At 44.1% G+C, this 13,775-nt stretch overlaps 1 protein-coding gene across 1 annotated transcript in view; it reads right to left on the reverse strand.

Annotated features, from left to right (window-relative positions):
* MAP3K2 (mitogen-activated protein kinase kinase kinase 2) overlaps positions 1–11,940 on the reverse strand; it is a 99,261-nt gene extending 87,321 nt beyond the window's left edge. The window contains exon 1 of the mRNA XM_030840305.2: positions 11,603–11,940. The gene's annotated coding sequence lies outside the window, so the exon portion shown is untranslated. The remainder of the gene's footprint in view (positions 1–11,602) is intronic.
* Positions 11,941–13,775: the final 1,835 nt, after the last annotated feature.

Genomic DNA, 13,775 nt, shown 5'->3' on the forward strand with positions numbered 1-13,775 from the left:
GAGCAACCAAACCAAAAAACAAATCCACCAATGATAACAATCACTAAAAAACTATACTTCAAAAGAAAAAAAAAAAAACCAACACGGACAGACAGAAGCCTAGGACAAATGGTAAAAGCAAAGCTACACAGATAAAATCACACAAAGTCCACCAACTCAATTTTCGGATGATCTGTTGTCTATTCAGGTATTCCAGAGATGCAGAATTCATCAAGTTTATTGTGGAGATTTAATCCACTGCTCCTGAGGCTCCTGGAAGAGATTTCCCTTTCTCTTCTTTGTTCACATAGCTCCTGGGGTTCAGCTTTGGATTTGGCCCCGCCTGTGCATGTAGGTCACCTGAGGGCATCTGTTCTTTGCTCAAACAGGACGGCGTTAAAGTGTGGCAGAGGCCGACGTGATGGTGCAACAGTCTGAGGCGCACTGTGTGTTCTCCCGGGGAAGTTGTCCCTGGATCCCAGGACCCTGGCAGTGATGGGCTGCACAGGCTCCCGTGAGGGGAGGTGTGGATAGTGACCTGTGCTCGCACACAGGCTTCTTAGTGGCTGCAGCAGCAGCCTTAGTGTTTCATGCCTGCCTCTGGGGTCCGTGCTGATAGCCACGGCTTGCGACCGTCTCTGGAGCTCGTTTAGGCGGTGCTCTGAATCCCCTCTCCTCATGCACCCCAAAGCAATGGCCTCTTCTTGCCTCTTAGGCAGGTCCAAACTTTTTCCCGGACTCCCTCCCAGCTAGCTGTGGTGCACTAGCCCCCTTCAGGCTGTGTTCACACAGCCAACCCCAGTCCTCTCCCTGGAATCTGAACTCAGAAGGTAAAGCCTCAGCTCCCAGCTCTCACCCGCCCCAGCGGGTAAGCAGACAAGCCTCTCGGGCTGATGAGTGCTGGTTGGTATCGATCCTCTATGCGGGAATCTCTCTGCTTTGCCCTCTGCACCTCTGTTGCTGTGCTCTCTTCCGTGGCTCCGAAGCTTCCCCCCGTCACCACCCATCTCCACCAGCGAAGGGGCTTCCTAGTGTGTCGAAACTTTTCCTCCTTCATAGATCCCTCCCAGAGGTGCAGGTCCCATCCCTATTCTTTAGTCTGTTTTTTCTTTTTTCTTTTGCCCTACCCAAGTATGTAGGGTGTTTCTTGCCTTTTGGGAAGTCTGAGGTCTTCTGCCAGCATTCAGTAGGTGTTCCGCAGGAACTGTTCCACATGTAGATGTATTTCTGATGTATTTGTGGGGAGGAACGTGATCTCCACTTCTTACTCCTCTGCCATCTTGCAGGTCTTCCCCAGTTTATTTTTGTTGCTCCAAAACCATTATTAAAATAGCATGCTTTCACTCTCAAAAGTAGCCCAGTTTGGATAACTAATTATGAGGTCACCCTAATATGTCTGTCTCTCCCCAACCAGAATGGAGTCTATGACTACAGGAACAATGATCAATTTATCTTCAGTGCTAACACAGAGAAGGCAGTCAAACATTTTAGTAATAACTGTGCACATGAACAACTAAACTAGATAACAAACTTATTAAAAGCTCATTTTACTGATTCCTAAGATTTTTCAATAAACATTCAGTGAATTTAAAAATTAAAATAGAAAGAAAAAAAAACAATGTGAATACTTCCATTAAAAAATCACTTATATACTCCAACAACACAATGAAACAATTATCATTAATAAAATATCCATACAGCCTTTTAGGTCTGATTATACAAGAGAAAACAGACTGGAATAATATCTTCAAAATGCTGAGGGAAAAATAACTGCCAATCTAGACTTTCACTCACAACTAAAATGTCATTCAAGAATAAGAGCTAAAAATTTCCAACAAACAGAAATCGTAATTTATCACCAACAGACCCTTCTTGGTTGAGGAACTCCTAAAGGATATACTTCATGAAGAAGGAAAGTGATTCCAGGAGAACAAAAGCTGGAAATAATTGGTAAACGTCGTTAACTTACACAAATATTAATTGTATTAAAAGAATAAAATGCTTAATTCAAGGAACTGAAAAATAACAAGGTAGAATTATTATACCAAATGACTATAACGAAATGAGGGACTCATCCATAGTAGCCTTCTTCTGGAAGCTTGTCCCTTCTACCACCACCACCTCCAACCACCCACCTGATTACTAAGTGTCACCAAATTAGCTCAGTGTGGTCCCACACCATAACTGATGGTCCAGAGGTGGGCAATTGGCCCAAGCAGGAGCAAACACTGACAATCTTTAGAAACTACAAACAGATTACCAAAAGCAAAGAGTGGAGTCAACAGGTCCCAAACTGTGTTAATGAAGTGCTACATACCTTGTCCATGTCTCCTCCTATTTCTGCTGTCTGAAATGCTTCCTCCCTTTTTCTACTTGTCTAAACAAGGACCCAGCTTAAGCCTCCCCTACCCACCTCATCTGGGCATCTTTCCTTCTATAAATAAGAAGTGGAAAATAATTAACCTCTGTGGACTGCCAGTGTACTAGGAATTTCACATACATTACCGCTTAACCTAAACTGCCCTGGAATGACAGCACTTGCTGTCTCTCCACTTATCACAGCAGTCATTTTTCTTAAAGGATATCACCTTACTTAACAGCTTCCCAACCATGCTTTATGTTTACATGTGTTCTCTGCAGCTTGACTGTAACATTCTCAAGTACAGGAACCATGTATTCTACTTCATTCCTTTTTTTTTTTTTTTTTTTTTTTTTTTTGCGGTACGCGGGCCTCTCACTGTTGTGGCCCCTCCCGCTGCGGAGCACAGGCTCCGGACGCGCAGGCTCAGTGGCCATGGCTCACGGGCCCAGCCGCTCCGCGGCATGTGGGATCCTCCTGGACCGGGGCACGAACCCGCATCCCCTGCATCGGCAGGAGGACTCCCAACCACTGCGCCACCAGGGATGCCCCTCTACTTCATTCTTATCTCCACTCATCTGCTCTACTTCTCCCCTCCCTTTTGAAATACACCCTTCCTATTTCTCAATCCCTTCTCATTACTACCACAACTACTACTACTAACAAAAGCTACTATTTACAATATTTTACATTGTGCTGACACTGCTAAATGCTTTACAAACATTTCATTTAATCCTCACAATAATCCTGTAAAGTAGGTATTATGTCCCCATTTCACAGAGGAAGAAAAAGGCCTGGAGATTTTAAAGAACTTGCTCTCTCACAGGAGCATGAACCTAGATCTATAAAATATCACTGTGGACTCCCGCAACTACCATGTCCCCTACTGTGGTTTCCCACCCGCCACTCTCACCTGCAGTGACAGTTTGTACCATGTCAACTTTTAAGTTCAAACTACATTTCCCAGAATCCTCTTCCCACATGGTTCCAGGTTAGAGCTGGCCAAAGATGGAAATTACTCTCTGAAGATTATGGTTAGATGCACAGTTGCCAGAAGATTGCACCGTGTCTCTGCTCTCCCCTGTACTGCATGCGGCTCTTCTTCCTGATTGCCAACCCTGCTGACCAAACAGCAACCTCAGCCCCACCACCAGAAGCCTGACAAAAGACCACAGAAGAGGTAGCTATGCAGAGGCAACAGCTTTCCATACTTTCCACCAGCTCTACTGTGCAGTCCCACTCCAGCATCTGGGCATACCTAGCTTCTCAGATTCACCTGCAAACTCTGACTTGGCCACTGCACCACCGCTTCAGGAAGGCTGATTAGTGACTTCTCTGATCTGCCGATTTCCCCTTACAGACTGTGGTTTCCAAGTTTCTCCCACAACTCCGTAAGGTCTTCCTCCTTTCATAAATCCCTTAATTCCATAATACCATAGCAGTTCTTCTTCTGTGACTGAATCCTAACTCATGCAACTACTCAAGCCTCCCCCCATCTACTGACCAAGATCTCTGCAACTTTCCCTTTTGAGATCTTCCTGCATAACCAAATCTAGGCCACTCAGTCCTTTCATAATCTCCAATCAAGCCTTCTTTTATAGGTTCTGAGCTGCCCATCTTTGAAAACAGGCTGAAGTATCCATCATTCTAAAGAAGCCGTATCTCCCTTACTTGATCCTCCCATTTGCAAGAGAGCAAGATTTACATGAGAGAAAACACTAGAGTGGGTATCAGATTAACAAAAGCCAATACCAATTTATTAACTAAGGACAAAATAAGCTAAGCACTCTTAAGGTACTTTTGTGCTTTGGTTAGAGATGTGAGGATGGAGAAAGAAAGAATAAGGATACAGAAAGATTCTGAGAAAAAAAAAATTTGCTGATGTGTAATTTGTCCCAAATGTTTTTTTCCATTGGGAAGTAGAAAGCTTCATTCTTTTATGTAATCGTTTTGGGCTTATCCAAGTACATGCATAAATTATTTTAAAATTTCTAGTGGGCATGAAAGACTGCATGTACAAGTTTTCCAATACTTTTTTCCTCCTTTTCCAGAAAGATCTTCCCTCTCTTTTGGCTAAAGTATTTCCAAAAAATGTATTTCACTAGTCTTGGCTCCCCATTCATGAGAATAACGTAGTTCTTCTCTGTTATTTTCTAGGGTTCAATGCTTACTATCCTGGATTTTATCACTGAACTGATCTATGAGTGATTCTGATGTCTACTGCATCAGTCCTGAAGTTATTCAGTCACTCTTTCAACAAGAATTTACTGAGAGCCTACTATAGGTTATCATAGTTCAACACAAGGTACTTGGCAATAAACTACCTTTAAGGGAAAAATCTCATTCTGACAAATTAATCACATTTAAAGAGAGCTATTTATCTTCCAAATGCTGCCCTATAACTAACATTCCCTGGACTGTTGTCATCTTAACAACCTCCTAACCAAGAAAACTTAAATCTCTTTTGACTCTTTACTATTTTCTATTATGTTGTGGATCTCACAGAATCAGAGACTAGACAGGTCCTTAAGAAATCAACTAGGGTAACTTTTTCAAATTCAGAAATGTTGAAGTGGACTTCCCTGGTGGCGCAGTGGTTAAGAATCCACCTGCCAATGCAGGGGACAGGGGTTTGAGCCCTGGCCGGAAGATCCCACGTGCCTCGGAGCAACTATGCCCATGTGCCGCAACTACTGAGCCTGCGCTCTAGAGCCTGTGAGCCACAACTACTGAGCCTGTGCACCACAACTACTGAAGTCAACGTGCCTAGAGCCCGTGCTCCGCAACGAGAAGCCACCGCAATGAGAAGCCTGCGCACCGCAATGAAGAGTAGCCCCTGCTCGCCAGACTAGAGAAAGCCCGCACGCAGCAACGAAGACCCAATGCAACCAAAATTAAACAAAAATTAAAAATAAAAGTTTTTTTAAAAAAAAGAAATGTTGAAGTCACTTTATCACAGTCTATTTCTAATTAATGGCAGATTTAAGACTGACCTCAGGCTTCCTACCTACCATCAGTGTTCAACAAACAGCATGAAATACAGTTTGTAGTTTGTGGTACTCACTTCAGGAACACTAGGCAAGATACATCCCTGAGTAAACCTTCTAACCCTAAGGCAGTATGCAACAGTCCATGACTATGGGACATAACTTTGAGATGCTGATTAGTATATATTACATGATCTAAGAACACATAACTCATCTATCCTTTCTTATATCATGGGGCAAGATTTATATATGCAGGTACATGGTGGTTTGGGGGTGAAGTCAATAGAATGCAGCCAGGTACTGCTCACAGGTCGGATGGTTAATGTTGCACCATCTCTCAAAGTAAATCTTCATCAACACTAGGCTGAGCTACCTTCTACTTCTTTCATTTCCTTTTAATGTCTAAGCAAATCGGAAAGTTTGTAAATATAGTTTGACATTATCTCATACTGTACAATAAAATATTACTAATTTTACAAAGCAGTCAACAGGCTACTTTAAAATGCCTAAACTGATTTAAAAATACATTAAAGTCATCATATAAATCATATAAATTCTCCTTAAATTTAGGCAGAGGACATTGGTCTCATTTCTTTCATATTAAAACAAAAGAAAAAAATATTTTGGGTTAATTTAAAACTCCACAAATACAATTAAAATGTAGCCAAGTCAGTCAAACTTAAGAGTAATCACAAACTTATCAAATAATGATAATGAAGCACCTTCAAGTCACAAATCTAAAATACGAGTTGGAAGTATTTAACTATTATTTAACAATAGCACAGAAACAATTAAAAACTGGCTTCACCTTAGACTGCAGATCTGTTCTCAAAGACTTACAAAAATAATAAATATTATCTCATATTCTCCCACTAGCTCCTGCTAATAATTTCCAAAAACTTTTCAAGGGACTTCCCCGGTGGCGCAAGACCCTGTGCTCCCAATGCAGGGCGCCTGGGTTCAATCCCTGGTCAAGGAACTAGATCCCACATGCATGCCACAACTAAGAGTTCACATACCACAACTAAGGAGCCCACGTGCCGCAACTAAGGATCCCGCCTGCCACAACTAAGACCTGGTGCAACCAAATAAATATTTTTTTTAAAAAACAACACTTTTCCACAGCCTTGCCTCTGTGTTAGAGCTGTTCACAAATACTTAATTTTCTCCTGGGCATATGGAAGTATTTTATTGAACTTCCCCACCCTGTTCAACTCAGGCAGGCACGACCTTTTAAGACTCCTATAACAATGCGAAAGAAGGTCTCTTCTGTCAACTCCCTATTCATTTAATAAACATTTGGCAACAGGCATTGTGCTCGGTGTTGGGGCACCAAAATCAACAAAACACTGCCTCTGTCCTTGAAGAGCCAACTTCCCAGTGGAAGGCACAGAGATGTGCACAGTGCAATGCACACAGTGCAATGCGGTCAGTGGGTGGTCGAGGCAGGTGCAGAGTGCTCAGGGAGCATTCTGCCTGAGGTAGTAGTGCTGAGGGGACTCAATCTGGGAATTATCAAAAGAATACTGATAAAATCATATCTTAAACTATTATTTTAATTGGTCATCATTAATAATTAAAGTCCACACTAAATGACTAACTGCACAACTGGGGGAAAAACTCTAGAAAAAACTTCTGAAGTTTATAAACACCACAGTGCTTTTTAAATTTATGGTACTATGAATCTCAAGTGTAACACTCTTGAACACTTAAAAGAAAGGTGATGAGCTAGTTACCAGAGGAACTCCAAAGAAGATTCTACCCCTATCCTCCTGACAAAGTATGCATAACAAAAAAAGTAAGCAACAAAAGTAACAATAAGGGCAACAACACAAGAGATGTTACAAAGCAAATATGTATTAACCAGAATGAGAAAGTCAGCCAATGTTCCTAATAAATCCCAGGGATATCCTAGATAAAAGATGAAATTAGGGCTTCCCTGGTGGCACAGTGGTTGAGAGTCCTCCTCCCGATGCAGGGGACACGGGTTCGTGCCCCGATCCGGGAGGATCCCACATGCCGCGGAGCGGCTGGGCCCGTGAGCCACGGCCGCTGAGTCTGCGCATCCGGAGCCTGTTGCTCCGCAACGGGAGAGGCCACAACAGTGAGAGGCCCGCGTACCGCAAAAAAAAAAAAAAAAAAGATGAAATTATACAGACATGTTTCTTATAAATGTGTGTGTATAAAGAGGTATACCTCTCACAACGCTTAGAGAATAAGGGAAAAGTTTTTTAATTTCCATATGTACAGTTCATCCTGTTTATAAAAGAGATGTGTGGAAAACCTTCATGTAAACTTGCTTCATGAATTAAATCATACTTTTAATGAGAAAATGTGTTACTTAAGTAAGTTATATTATGAACCCTTCATTAAAACAATCACCTACTAAATGTCAATTAATTCGTTGGGAAATAAATTCAATTTATATTACACATAGTTGATTTATTTCTATGTGGCTTAATTAAAGTGAGGTTTGCCTCTAAATGTAACCAACATGTCTCATTAACAGAAATTCACAAATGTTTACTAACAATCATTATGACATAAGAATACAGGGTGAAACTTAAAAACTTATAATCCTTGCACTTCACAGAATGGTAGAATTAGGCCTAGAGTTTAGATCTTCTGATTCTCAATCCAGTGCTCCTTTGTATTACACCAGAAAATAGACAGTTTTGTCAAAACGTTTTTTAGTAAAGTCATTCTCCCTTTATTGTATTTCTGGCTATTCCTGTGCAACAAATATTGGCTAAGAAAAACTGAAAAGAAATACACTCCTTGAGGGAATTCCCTGGTGGTCCAGTGGTTAGGATTCCACACTTTTACTGCCAAGGGCCTGGGTTCAATCCCTTGTCGAGGAACTAAGACCTCACAAGCCACACAAGCTACGTGGCACAGCCAAAAACAAAACACAAACACACTCACACTCCTTGAGACAGATGAAAGAGTACAGGAAAAGACAGGCATTGAATTTTTCCCATTTTTCTCGGGCCAGGTTTCCTTTTATTCATAAGAGGAGATACCTTGAATTCATGATTAAAAATCTTTAAAATCCTAGAAATCAGAACCTGATTAATATAGCTGCATAGATTTTTACAATTCCTGTGATGTTGTTACTATCTATAGACCAACAAAAGATTGTTAACACTGAAATTCAAAAGTTACCTTGACAAGGATCAGCAATAGATAAAACTATTAGGCGAAAGATTACTGGAGAACAGGCCAGCACTAGAGTGCTAATTTATCATGCCAGACTACTTGTCAACTGCAATGGGGAAAATAAACCTCACCTTAACCCCCATAACCAAGTGATCAAACTCAGCATCACAAATAACAGGACTTGACAATATACATCCCCTGATGGGAAGCAATATAAAGTACACAGCAACATCCAGTAGTTATTCTTGCCCAAAATATTTAATTTGAAACTAATCAATCCTTTAAACCTAGCTTACAGTTAGTGTAGGGGGAATAGAGGAACATGCTAAATGACATGAGGGAAAAAAATCAGACAAATCCAGAATGTGACTCATTTTATAAGGTAACTGGCTTGATCTCTGAAACAAAACAAAACAAAACAAAAGAAACCATCATTTTAAAAGAGAGAGGTAATGGGACTTCCCTGGCATTCCAGTGGTTAAGACTCCACACTTCCACTGCAGGGGGCACGGGTTCGATCCCTGGCCAGGGAACTAAGATCCCACATACCATGTGGCACAGCCAAAAGACAGATAGACAGATAAATAAAAAATAAAAATAAATAAAAGGGGGAGGTGAGGCTGTTCTAGATTCAAAGAGATCAAAGAGACTTAACCAAATGCAGTGAATAAAACTTGATGGGATCCTGGTTTGGTGGGATTGAGTACAAAAAGCCGTAAAAGACCGTGCAGCACAAATGGGGAGATTTAAACATGGATGGATACTAGATTACATTAAAAAATGATCAATAAGAAACTATTAACTATCAATAAAAAGTATTAACTAAGGAAGTTAACAATAATGGTATTTTGGCTATGTAAGAAAATGTCCTTATCTTTGGAGATGCAAGGGGTAAAGTGTCATAATGTCTACAGCTTAGTTTTCAAGTGGTATGACCAAAAATAATATACGCATATTTATACACAAAACAAATACGGCAAGACGTCAACAAATGAAACTAGAGAGTTATCATACGGATGTTCAATATTACCAACTTCCTGTGTACTTGAAATTGTTTTATAATAAAAAGTTGGGGCTGGGTTTGGGGGTGGTGGTGGGAGGGAGCCTAAAGAGCTCCGATTCTACAGGGAAAAAAAAAAAAAATCAACCTGAAACCAAAGCTGTGGGCACTGCATAGAACCAAACATGATTTCATTTTAATATAGCATCTATTAAATATAGTTTACCCCTTTGGTAGCAATAAGGTAAACTAGGAATGAAAGTTCCAACTAAAACACTGCTTAAAAGATTGAATCTATAATGTAATCCAATTATTTAAGATAAATCTTTAATAGTTATTTCTTTCAAGAGAGACACATGGGGCTTCCCTGGTGGCGCAGTGGTTGAGAGGCCGCCTGCCGATGCAGGGGACATGGGTTCGTGCCCTGGTCCGGGAGGCTCCCACATGCCGCGGAGCAGCTCAGCCCGTGAGCCATGGCCTCTGAGCCTGTGCGTCCGGAGCCTGTGCTCCGCAACGGGAGAGGCCACAACAGTGAGAGGCCCGCGAACGGCAAAAAAAAAAAAAAGAGAGACACATGGAGAGCATGACTGGATAAGCATTCTACAACGATATATTCAACAAGACTCACCATACATTTATATTTTAACCAAACAACAAATCAATCTGTGAACCATCCACTTCTTAACTATATAATTCGACCTTTTCTCTTACAGACATTACAAAGACAGTCAACTACAAATTTTCTTAAACCTGATAATACACTAAAGGAAATTATAAAGGACTACAATTTTGGGCATCAACAGATTTCTTAAACATTTACAACTATGCATGAAGCTTGAACTACTCAAGTGATTTATCAACACTTTCTTCTGTAAAGAGAAATGTAAAAGAACTTTCGTTTTTCCCTAACCATAACCAAAGAAACAGTACAGGCCAATGTTAAAATGAGAATTTCAATTAGTTTATAAACACTCATTAGTTGCTACATACAAAGGAAAGAAAAAAATCACACCAATAAAAGATAACTTTTTACAATATTCTACACATTAAATTTTGACACTCTACTCAGAAATATTGCACAAATTAACGCACAAATTACTAAGCGTGTTGCCATTGCCACATAATCCAGCAACAAATTTTGCAATAAGGAAATCTCAAGGAAATAACCCAACTGCGAGTTCCCTGTAGGCATCAAGAATTACACAAGTAAAATTGTAACTTTTCAAGAAACATGGAGTTTTACCAAATCTATTTCTTCTTTTTGTTAAGAGAGAAAAGAATTTCTGCTCATTCAGTCCCACTGCAAAAAAAAGGTAAAGGTGCATAGAGTCACCTTTTAAAAGTAATTTTTTTAAAAGAAGAGCCAAGAAAATCATCTGTCTAGACTGCAGCAAAACACATCGAACAGCCTACATTACAGGCAAATGAACTCTACCTATGTATTTAGAATTCACTCCCAAGAAGAAACTTTCCAGCTATTCTCATTTTCCTCACCAATTTATTTTCACAAGACCCAGAAATACGGTTCTACAAAAAAGACATCATATTCGAATCAAGACTTTCCCAGATTACCAAGCTGCACGACCTTGGGCAAGTTCCTGAATCTGAGCCTCGATTTTTTCAACTGTAGAATGGGGAGACACGTACCCACCTCACTGGGCTTCGAAGGTGAAGTGAAACAACGCACGACAAATACCGGGCGCGCATTAAGTGTAAGTGCTAGCTAAACGGTCCGTAAACAGAAAGGGGCCTCGACCCTAACCACTAGCGAACCACGCGGTAACAGTGCAAAGACAAGCACTTTCTCGCTCACTGCATATAACATTTCTGCTTCTGCCAAGGACCAGGGACAATCTTCCTTCCCAAAGCCCTGCAGAGTACGCGTCTGACAGCTCCACCGCCCAGCAGTCTAGTTCGCTCAGACCTGGACTTCAGGACAGGATGCAAGGGGCCAGAAGTCCGCCCACCCGGAGCGAGGCAACCACCTAGCGAAACCTCCGCCCCAGGAGCAGCGCTCAGGCCGGCGGCGGCCCCCTCCCCACGTCCGGCCCGCACCCCCGCCCCCGCCCCCGCCCCCACCCCACCCCCACACACATGCGCGCGCCCGAGCACACGTACCGGCCGCTCCGCCGGGACATAGGGAGCCGCAGGCCCACCCCTCCGCCCCCGCGCGGCCTGTCACCGCGCCCCCCGGTCGGGGGAGGCTGCGGGCCCCCGGGAGCCGGAGGGGCGCACGAGGAGTCGGGCGCGAGTCGGGGGACCAGGCCCGTCCTTCCTTCACATGGAGCCCGGGCCGGGCGCGTGGACCGTGGCGGCCGGCCGGAGCCTCTCGGAGCCCCTCGGTGCTTCTCGCCGCCGCGGCCAGAAGGCCCGCGGGAAGCTGGGTAGGAAAGGAGGAAGCCGCGGCCGGGCGCCGCCGAAGCCGGAGAAGGGGCGGGAGCGGCGACTCCGCGGCTGGGAGCGCCAGGCCTCCCGGTCGTGGTCGCTGCCGCTGCCGCCGCGGGCCGCAGGACCCCCGAACGCCGCACCCAGCGGCCGCACCGCCCTCGCCAGGAGCCGCTGCTGAGGGCAGCCCGGCCGCCACTACACACGGACCCGTGACGTCGGGCGTAGCGCGGCACACGTCACGGCCGGCTCGCTCGTGCGCGCGCAGCCCTGCGCCTGTCGGGAGCGGAACCCGCCGTGGGCGCGCGCCCGCCCGGAGCGCCGCGCGCAGGCCGAGGGGAGCGTGTCCGCGCCTGCGCAGTGACCGGATGCGTCCACGCACGTCCCGCTGCCCACGCCCGCTACGCTGTGCGGAGATTCCCGGCCCGGGCCCGGCTGCCGCGCCGCCTTGTACTTAGGTCGTAGCTACCGGTTCCCGGCGGGTGAGCCGCGCGCACACACACGCGCGCACGCATCTCGGTCCCCTCGCATCTGCGGGAGTCCTCGGCGCCGAGATTCCAAAGCAAACGTCGAAAAGGGTCTCCCGCGTGGCTTCGGGCAGAGCGGGAGGAGCAGAGCAAGAAGAGGCTGCGACCCACTTCGAGTCCATGGCAAGTCGTTTGCAGGCGAAAAGCCATCTGCCTCTTCGTTTTTGGATCTGGTTTCAGAATTTTTTCCTAAAGGACTTACGAAATTTTTGTCGGCTTGTCACCTGACCGTAAACCACCCCCCTGGAGATCAGCCTTCTAAGTTTTATAGTTGTTTTGTGTTTAGTTATTACATGTACGTATTCGAGGTCGGCCCAGCAAGTATTACCTTTTCAGTTTAACAGATGTGGAAATCTCGGCCCAGAGAGATGAGTTGACTCCCCACCTCCAGAACTCGTGGCAGGGTCTAAAACCCAATCTCTTTCACCGAATCCATTTTCACCCCTTCTCGCCCCGCGGGATAAAATACAAATTCATCGTGCTAGCGTTGGAGGCCTCTGTGATGTGACTAACGTACATTCCGATTGTTTTTAGCCCACACTACTCTGATCCGAAAAGTATCTGTCCCTCCCCATCTCTTCTTTCCTCAAATACCTCCTTACAACTTCCTGTGCCATTTCTCCTCTCTCAGCATCTGCTTGGTTTCTCGGTACGTTGTGGGTCCCACCCGCTTCCTGACTTTTCCAGACCGAGAGTTGGGGTGGGTACCCATCCAGAGGTAAGCAACTGCCCCAACTCAGGGCCCTAGAGGGCAGGGGAGCTGGCATCCGTGGGGCAGGGACTGAGGAGGAGGATGTTATGTAATAAAATATCTGATCCCCTTCGTGGAGTTTTTATTACAGACCCATTAGCGGTGTTGTCAAAGGAGCAGGACCAGAGATGTTCATTGGCAGGTTTTTGTAACAGTGAAAGCCTGGAAACCTAAATGACGATAAGACTGAGCTGACAGTGGTTCATCTGCTCTGCGGAGGATTAGGCAGCCAACACAAAGAAGGGCTAATGCTGAAGGACTTCAAAAATACACAGCTAAATAGAAAAGCAGATTGCTCCCACTAATTTAAGAAGTGGAGGAATTTTAAGCTTACATACGCATAAAATCAGTCTTTAAGATTGCTTTTGGTTCTAACATCTAAGCCTGGTAGACCACAGAAAAAAAGGATCTCAGTATGCTTGGACAGGATTTAAATCTTAAACTTCTATATTGTTTTCAACAATTCCTGGCCTGACCACATAGCAGGCGCTCAATAAATACTTGTTTACTAAATAATCTAGAGATGGAGATGGATTTTTCTTCACACCTCTGCTCACTCCTTCCTTTCCTACCCAGGGACTTCATCCACCACTGGTTCCTTAGAAACACCCCACGTGTACATTGATAA

Source organism: Globicephala melas, chromosome 7 (genome assembly GCF_963455315.2).
Source record: "Globicephala melas chromosome 7, mGloMel1.2, whole genome shotgun sequence".
NCBI lineage: Eukaryota > Metazoa > Chordata > Mammalia > Artiodactyla > Delphinidae > Globicephala > Globicephala melas.